Source organism: Leucoraja erinacea, chromosome 35, assembly GCF_028641065.1.
Source record: "Leucoraja erinacea ecotype New England chromosome 35, Leri_hhj_1, whole genome shotgun sequence".
Lineage (NCBI taxonomy): Eukaryota > Metazoa > Chordata > Chondrichthyes > Rajiformes > Rajidae > Leucoraja > Leucoraja erinaceus.
In genome coordinates, this window is record NC_073411.1 from 13,270,225 (window position 1) to 13,279,258 (window position 9,034).

Sequence of the window (9,034 nt, forward strand, 5' to 3'; positions counted from 1 at the left end):
TAAAACTAGTGTATTGGTGATTGCTGGTTGGCGAGGACTTCGTGGCTGAAGGGCCTGTTTCGACGTATTTCTTTTTAAAAATATTTTTATTAGAAGTGATGTATAATAATATAAGGCATAAATAACATATTACATTTCAGCGACAACTCCTTGTTTTTAATTTAATAGGAAAAAAAAGAGTAAGAAAAGCAAGAAAAATATAGAGACTATTATAGTTAATTTCTAAACTAAAGACTTGCCCTGAGTTTAATTAATGTAATTCATGCTCCATCTCCCCCCTCCCCCCAGCCCCCCTCCCGCCTGCCCAGTGTGGTTCACTATATCAAGGGTTTACTGTAATACAAGCTCCATCTCTCTTCCCCCCCCCCCCCCCCCCCCCCCCAAAATAAAACCAAATTCTTGTCTCACCTCAGCAAGATTCAGTGCCTACGCCCCAGTTACACCATAACAAGATTTCTTAGCTCTGGTGAGAGATGTATTGAGAGTCAAGAATTCCAGAGACACAAGATAAAAAGAGACCAATATACAAGATCACGGCTCTTCATTAGTGGCTTTTTCAATGACCTTTGAAAGGGTGGGTGGGATTTGAGTTGCCTGCTGTAAAAGAAAGGGAGATCAGGACTTCAGAACAACTCCTTGGTTGGACAATACACCCACTGGTCCTCATGACCCCAACAGGTTAAGTCTTGCTGTCTACATAGACACCCTTTGGAAGGGTACGTACTGAATAACGTCCTGCACCCTGGAAGAGCAGTGTCCAGAGTGGTTACAGTGGGTTTCTGGTGGAGGAGCAGGCAGAACATTAGGGGTTCGAGTCCAACCCCTGGGGCCTCTGTATCACATTTAGTTCAGAGATACAGTGCCCTTCGGCCCATCGAGTCCACACTGACCAGCGATCCCACGCACAATAATCCCGCACACGTTTGGGACAATTTATACATGTACCAAGTCTATCAACCTAGAGTTAGTGTTAGGGTTAGGGCTAGTGTTAGTGTTAGGGTTAGGGCTAGGGTTATGGTTAGTGTTAGGGTTATGGTTAGTGTTATGGTTTGTATAAATTGTCCCCTAGCGTGTGTGAAATAGTGTGCGGATATTCGCTGGTCACAGGCTGGGTCCACAAATGGGGAGCATCGGGGAAAGTGTGTAGGGGGTGGGGGTTTGGAGAATGGGAGAAGGGGATAGAAACATAGAAATTAGGTGCATGAGTAGGCCATTCGGCCCTTCGAGCCTGCACCGCCATTCAATATGACAATACACCCACTGGTCCTCATGACCCCAATAGGTTAAGTCTTGCTGTCTACATAGACACCCTTTGGAAGGGTACGTACTGAGTAACGTCCTGCACCCTGGAAGAGCAGTGTCCAGAGTGGTTACAGTGGGTTTCTGGTGACATCTGACCTCTCTCGTTGGAACCGGTTGCAGTCCGTAGTGACGAGGCTTCAATGGGCTTCTGCTCGATATTTCCCTCTGGCTCTGTGCAGCAAAATGTTGGAGGTAGATCACCAGCCGTGGACTTGAAGGGCAGGGCAACACTGAAGATCCCAAAGGCCCACTGTTTCTCCAAATACTGAGCGATCCTGCACATACAAATAACAAGGCAAATGCAATGTTAGCATTCATTTCAAGCCAACTGGAATATAAACTCAAAAAGCTGGAGTAACTCTAAAATATATAAGAAGAGATGTAATGCTGAGGCTTTGGTCAACCCCACATGTGGAATATTGTGAACAGTTTTGGGACCCATATCTGAAGAGGGATATGTGCTGGTATTGGAGAGGTTGTAGAGGAGGTTTATGAGAATGATTGGATTAACATATGATGAATGTTTGACCGCTCTGGACTTGTACTCGCTGGAGTTTAGAAGGATGAGCGGGCGACCTCATTGAATAGTGAAAGTGTGGATGTGAGAGGATGTTTCCACTAGTGGGAGAGTGTCTAGGACAAGAGGGCACAGCTTCAGAATTAAAGGATGTATCTTTGGAAAGGAGACAAGGAGGAATAAAATTAAAGAGAAGGCATATAACATTGCAAAGGTTAGTGAGTGGGGTAGCTGGAGAATTGGGAAGCTTTAAAAAAACCAACAGAAGGTAACTAAATGTTGAGAGAGTGGGCTGAGAAGTGGCAGATGGAATACAGCATAGCAAAATGTGGAGTCAAAGGCGAAGGCTATTTTCTAAATGTGGAGAGAATTCAGGATTTGGAGGTGCAAAGGGATTCGGGAGTGCTGCTGCTGCAGGATTCCTAAAAAGTTAATTTGCAAGTTGAATTGGTGGTAAGGAAGGCGAATGCAAAGCTGGCAGTTATTGTGAGAGGGCTAGAATACAAATGCAGGGATATAATGCTGAGGAGTTCCTAGAGCACTGGGTCAGACCACATGTGGAATATTGTGAGCAGTTCTGGGCACCAAATCTCAAGAAAGATGTGTTGGTCCAGAGAACATTTACGAGAATGATCTCAGGAATGATTGGGGTTAAGATATGATGGCGTTTGGCAGCACTGGGCCTGTACGTGCTGGGGTTTAGAAGGATGAGAGGGTAACTCATTTAAACTTACCAAATAGTAAGAGTGGATGTGGAGAGGATGTTTCCACCAGTCGGAGAGTCTTCGACGACGCCATAGCCTCAGAATAAAAGGACGTACCTTTAGAAAGATGATAAGGAATTTCTTTAGTCAGAGAGTGGTGAAGCTGTGGAATTCATTGCCACAGATGGAGATGGAGGCCAAGTCAATGGATATTTTTGAGGCAGAGATTGACAGATTTTTTATTAGTACGGGTATCGGGTTATGGGGCGAAGGCAGGAGAATGGGGTTGAGAGGGAAAGAGAGATCAGCCCTGATTGAATGGCAGAGTAGACTTGATGGGCTGAATGGCCTTATTCTACTCCTGTAACTTATGAATTTCTTTAGAGAGGGCGGTGAATCTGTGGAATTATTTGCCACAAACGGCAGCGGAGGCCAAGTCATTGGGAATTTTTAAAGCGGAGATTGACAGGTTCTTGATTAGTAAGGGGGTCAAATGTTACGGGGAGAAGGCAGGAGAATGCGGTCGAGAGGGAGAAATAGATCAGCCATGGTTGAATGGTGGAGTAGACTCGATGGGCTGAATGGCCTAATTTTGGTCCTATGACCAATGAACTTATGACAAGTGGCAGTTTGAAGACCGACAGCTGTCTACATTGTTGGTGACACAGGAGCTGCTTCAGACGGGGAGACATCGGGAGCCATGAATATGCTGCCAGTGAGTGTTCTTCAACTGTTTGTAAGGTCTATCTCGTGGGGAATTGCAGGGCAAGGATACCCAAGTAAATGTCTTACCTGAAGTCCCGAGCGATGTCCCAGACCAGGCACGGGAAGGCAGTTCTGCGGAGAAGCAGCTCAGTCTATTCCTAGTAGCACCACATCCTCAGGAGCACAGAAGAGTCGGGAGCGATGAAGCTTCTACGTTTCCCTTGGTCCATGGCCCATCTCTTCAGATCTTGTCCTTTGGTCAATCTCAGGTCAATCAGATGCTGATGATCACACTGGCGAGCCCAGCCTGTGAATGCAGAGAACAACAGCCAGCCAACCATGTCATCTCTACCACCCACCAAATGGAGCTCAGGGTCTGGCAGACATCGACCCCAGACTCCACTATTTTTAAGCTCTCTCTTGAAAGCATCCAGAGAACCGGCCTCCACCGCCCTGAGGCAGATAATTCCGCAGACTCACCATTTTGTGTGGGGAAACAAAGTGTTTCCTCGTCTCCGTTCTAAATGGCTTACCCCCTTATTCTTAAACTGTGGCTCCCTGGTTCGGGACTCCCCCAACATCGGGAAGATGTTTCCTGCCTCTAGCGTGTCCAAACCCGTAACAATCTTTTATGTTTCAATGAGATATCCTCTCATCCTTCTAAACTCCAGAGTGTACAAGCCCAGCCGCTCCATTCTCTCAGCATATGACAGTCCCGCCATCCCGGGAATTAACCTTGTAAACCTACTCTGCACTCTCACAATAGCAAGAATGGCCTTCCTCAAATTAGGGGACCAAAACTGCACACAATACTCCAGGTGTGGTCTCACTTGATGTTGAAATCCGCAGGCAGTGGTTGGAGTGTCGATCCCAAGCAAGGGCTCAGATGGTAAGTCCACGGGGCTTAAAGTCAGTCTCGAGCAAGGCCTCCAGCTCAGCACAAACTGGCAACACCCCCTCCTCTATACTTCTTCTTGCGTTTGAAGCAGTAGAGGTTATGTAACGGCCATCAGGAGCTGTAGCCAATTCAAGGTGCTGTTGTCAAGGGCTGTGAGATCCAGCCCTCCACCAGGGGGGAACGGAGGACAGTGCTGTTGAAAATGTCGTGCTGCGCTGTTTGCTGGTCTGCTCCACACACGCAGGCTGCTGATCACACAGCCCCCAGTGATGCATGTTGACGTTGAACCGGCCGACCCCTGTACGGAGCCGGTTCAGGGCGACACACTCTTTACGGGGCAGGGTGGAGCCGAGTGGGGCTGTGGTGTTTGGAGCAACAGTGAATTGAGGAGGTCGTGAAGTCTGTTCCCAGCTGGTTCTCCGTGCTCCTGGTGTGTTGAAACTGGAGCCACACAGGGTCGCTGCGTGACGGGAGAACAGGCGACGAGATGACAGGCGTTGAGGTCCCAGTAGCTGTGAGTCCTGGGCGAGGTGGTGCAGAGGATGTTTGGCGTCCGATGGGGCCTTGTATACCAGCCTGTGGGTGAAATACTCTCTGTGATGCTAGGGGGTGCAATACCTGCGAACACCAGAAGAACATTCATCGGAGTAGGACGTAGGCAGCCGGTGATGATATGCATGGTGTTGGTGAGGATGGCATCAAGATTGCTCATATGAGCGCTGTTGTCGATCTCCCCATGGTGAGTCCTGTCAACTGACCTCAGTCAGGTGAACGACAACTTTGTTCCCGATGTTGGGAAAATCCAGAACTAGGGATCACAGTTTAAGGATAAGGGGGAAGTCTTTTAGGACCGAGATGAGAACATTCTTTTTCACACAGAGAGTGGTGAATCTGTGGAATCCTCTTCCACAGAAAGAATAGTTGAGGCCAGTTCATTGGCTATATTTAAGAGGGCGTTAGATGTGGCCCTTGTGGCTAAAGGGATCAGGGGGTGTGAAGAGAAGGCAGGTACAGGATACTGAGTTGGATGATCAGCCATTATCACATTAAATGGCGGTGCAGGCTCGAAGGGTCGAATGGCCTCGACTCCTGCACCTATTTTCTATGTTTCTAAAGAGACAGCAGCAGAAATAACAATGAACAACAGCTTGCAGCCCTAATGCAACACATCCTCTATAACCAACACAGGACCAGCTCAAGGCTGTGTGCTCAGTCCCCTGCTGTATCACCAGGACTGCATAGCCAGACCATTCCAATGCCGTCTTTAAATTTCACAGATGGTACCACCAATGTTGGGCAAATAATGGGTAATGACAAGTCAGAGTGCAGGAGAGAGATTGATAATCTGAGGGAATGCTGCCAATAGGACATTATTACTCCTGGAAGGAATCGACTATGAATATTACAACTAGCACAGCAATTGGCAGAGCAGCAGCCCCGCCAGGACATAAGCTACGAAGCTGCATCTGTGGCTGGGAAAAGATAACATCCGAGAAGGGTCTCGAGATCCACCAGGGCCTGAGAGAGTTTGGTGAGAGGCCTCGCAATGACCATTACTTTCTAAGCGGTAGGTCAAACCAGTCGAGTGAAGCCCAGTGGCAGGTTGACCACAGGGTATCAGCACCCCAGGAAAAGCTCAACCAAGTACTGTCCCACCAAATGACACGAGTCCAGAGCCCAACCAGCCACAGGCAGCGGAACAGAGGAAGATGGAAGGAAAAAAGCCGAATGGAGCAGTCACTGGCTGTGTGGCTGAAGAGAAAGGATGCTGTCAGGGCTGTCACGTGACTGACCATCTAGAGGCTAAGCATAAGACACACACCCAGGTCTGATCACCCTGCGGTGGGCCTGCCTCGACTGAGGGTGTCTTGTGATAAAAGGCCGCAACGCCCAGTGACGTTGAGGTACACAACTGAAGATGTGTCCGATTGGTAGCAAAATGACCTGGTGGTCATCCCCAAGAATGTCAATTGTAGTGAAACCTTAGGGATTGTAACATCGTCCTACTAATCAATCTGTTCTTCCATATCTGCTTGGATATCCTCCAGAATGTGGTTACTGTAGAGGAAGGAGGTTTACTGTAGATTAATTGATGATTTCCTCATCCAGAGAGTGGCTATCAGTCACTGTTGATCCTCGGTAGGTGAATTGGATGAGTTTCCAGCTGAGTGGTGTTTAGGATGATTACAGAGGGGAGTGGAGTTCCTTGATCCATGACAACAGTTATATTAAAACTGATTGCCAGTCAGTAACCATTGCAAGCATGAGACAGTCTGTCCATCAGCCCCTGAAGTCCTTCTTCTGTTGGGGTGATGAGTGACCAATATGATCCCGATGGTTCCTCTTCCTTCTCCGCGGCGTGCCATTCCATGAGCAGTCTGACCTCCGGCACCTACCGAGGGCCCGTACTTGACCCTTGTCTCGGTGGTCACTTCGGCTGCCGGGTTCGTCCTTCTTCGTGGCCAAAGCAGGCCAAGTCCGGTCTTGAGTGGCTTCAATCTTCTGTCATTCAAGTCCACGGTGATCATCAATCTTGGTCATTTCCTGTCATCAGAAACCGACCTGGTAAATGGAGACAAGAATGGAGTCTTGAAGATTCCTGATCCAAACCGGTGTCTGTCCAATCCCTCCGCAGATGAAATGTCCTCTCGGAGTCGTGTCCTCGACCGACCTGCGGCATCCACCTTCAAACAATCTGGAGGAGATCCAGCGCCCTAAGAAATCCCACCAAGTTGTTCCTCAACAGCTTCTCCAGTGCCAGGTGTGGAAGTTCGCAGAGAACGTGGAGCAAGATTGGGTCTCCAGGATCTTCAAGCATCTGACATGCAAGTCCATGATGATCATCAACCTTGGCCATTTACGGTCATCAGAAACCGACCTGGTAATTGGAGACGAGAATGGCGTCTTGATCCAAATGTCATCAGTCCATTTCCTCCACAGATGCTGCCTGACCCACTGAGTTCCTCCAGCAGTTTTCTGCTCCATCTTTGCTGACAGCCGAGCTCTAAAAACACATCTCCATCACGGTCTTCCACTGAGGGCAGTTTACAGAGGATCAGCTCCACATTCCCAGTGACACCAGATCTTCCTCAGCAACACAGCAGGGTCAGGTGTGATGAAGCTTCTGTGTGCCAGCCCTGGTCCATGGCCGTCTCGTCAGATATTGTCCTCTGGTCAATCACAGGAAACATGGCCGATGGTCGATGACCTCAAGAGGGGAAAGCCGATGATCCACAAACTTGTCTCCATTAATGGGACAGTGGTGGAGAACGTTATGTTGCAAGTTCCTGGATGTCCATGTCTCTGAAGGTCTGTCCTGGTTCCGACGCAGGTCCCATTTTGTTCTCCACATCACTCCTTGATGTTTCTTGATGGAGGTAAGTCGCCCAAGCTTCACTGCTGTACAGTAACGTGTTCAACACTCACTCGTTGTAGACAGTTGCCTTGGTCTTCATTGTGAGTTTCCTGTTCTTCCATGTCCACTTGCTTAGTCTCCCGAACCTGGGTGCTGTAGAGGAAGGTGGTTTACTGTACGTGAAGTGGTTTCCTCATCCATGAGTTGCTGTCGGTCACCGTAGATCCTAGGTTGGTGAATTTAAGACATTTTCCAGCGGAGTGGTGTTTATGGTGATTTCAGAGGGGAGCGGAGTGCCCTGACCCATGACAAGTCATCTTAACGCTGATTGCCGGTCTGTCCATCAGTCCTGAAGTCCTTCTTGTGTTGGGGTGATGAGTGACCAGTGTGGTCCCAATGGTCCCTCTTCCTTCTTGGGCCCCCCCCCCCCCCCTCATTCCAACGCCGGGTCACTCTTTGTTCTCTCGGCCGCGCGACCTCGACTGACCTCCGACACCCACCGCGGGCCCGTCCTTGACCCTTGTTCTTGGCAGTCACTTCAGACGCCGGGCTGATCCTTGTTCGTGGTCACTGCCGGCCGAGTCTGGTCTTGGCCAGCTCCGTGCCGACTGCCCGGTGCTCACCAGGAGGTTCCCTCAGCGACACAGCAGGGTCAGGTGTGATGGAGCTCCTGTGTGCCACCCCTGGACCGTGGCCGTCTCTTCACATCTTGTCCTCTGGTCAATCTCAGGAACATGGCAGAAGTTGATGATCACTGTGGGCTTGATGGTGTGAGGGGGAAAAACATGAAACATCTGCCGACTGATGTGGTCGGCAGCTGTTTGCGAGGAACTTTTCCTCCAAAGACTTGCAGGAAAATGCTACTGAGGCAGATGATGAGCCCAAGCCCGAGCCAGATGAGTTTGACAAATTTCTTAAATGGCGTGCAACAGTTCGCTGCCAGTTGTACTGTGAAATGTTGATGATGAAATAACAAATGTAGACGAGAGTGCGTGCGGGGAATAGGTTGTAGCTCTTTCTAGAAATGGCTCTTAAAAGGGCCTTTGTTGGACGTAGTGAGAAATTCCGGTGCGGTCCCCTCCGATGTGGCTTCATATCCGATGGTTTTTCACGAACGGCACTCGGGCTCCTGACATCCATTCTCTCCGAAGGCTTTTGTTCCGTGCTATCCAATCCCTCTTGGGGTTGCACGGGAGAATCCATGGCATTTAAGAAATTTGTCAAACTTGTCGATCATCTGCCCCAGTGGCATTTTCCTGCAAGTCTTCGGAGGGAAAGTTCCTCGCAAACAGTTGCCGGTCACATCAGTCAGCAGATGTTTCATGCTTTCCTCTTCACTGTCTGGAGGAGATCTGGGGCAACAAGAAATCGCTCCAAGTTGTTCCTCAACAGTTTCTCCAGCGCCAGGTGTGGAAGGTCGCGTAGAACGTGGCCTTTGGCATCTTCAATGTTCTGCCATTCAAGTAGACCTGGTAAATGGAGACAAGAATGGAATCTTGAAGGATCCTGATCCAAACATAGTCTGTTCATTCCCTCCACAGATGCTGCCTGAC

At 49.1% G+C, this 9,034-nt stretch overlaps 1 long non-coding RNA gene across 1 annotated transcript; it reads right to left on the minus strand.

Annotated features, from left to right (window-relative positions):
• Positions 1-407: 407 nt before the first annotated feature.
• LOC129713360 (uncharacterized) lies at positions 408-8,268 on the minus strand. Its single transcript, XR_008726211.1, has 3 exons — positions 3,316-8,268; positions 2,554-2,640; positions 408-1,577 (listed from the first exon to the last, which is right to left on the minus strand). It is a non-coding gene; the product is annotated as an uncharacterized LOC129713360 (long non-coding RNA).
• Positions 8,269-9,034: the final 766 nt, after the last annotated feature.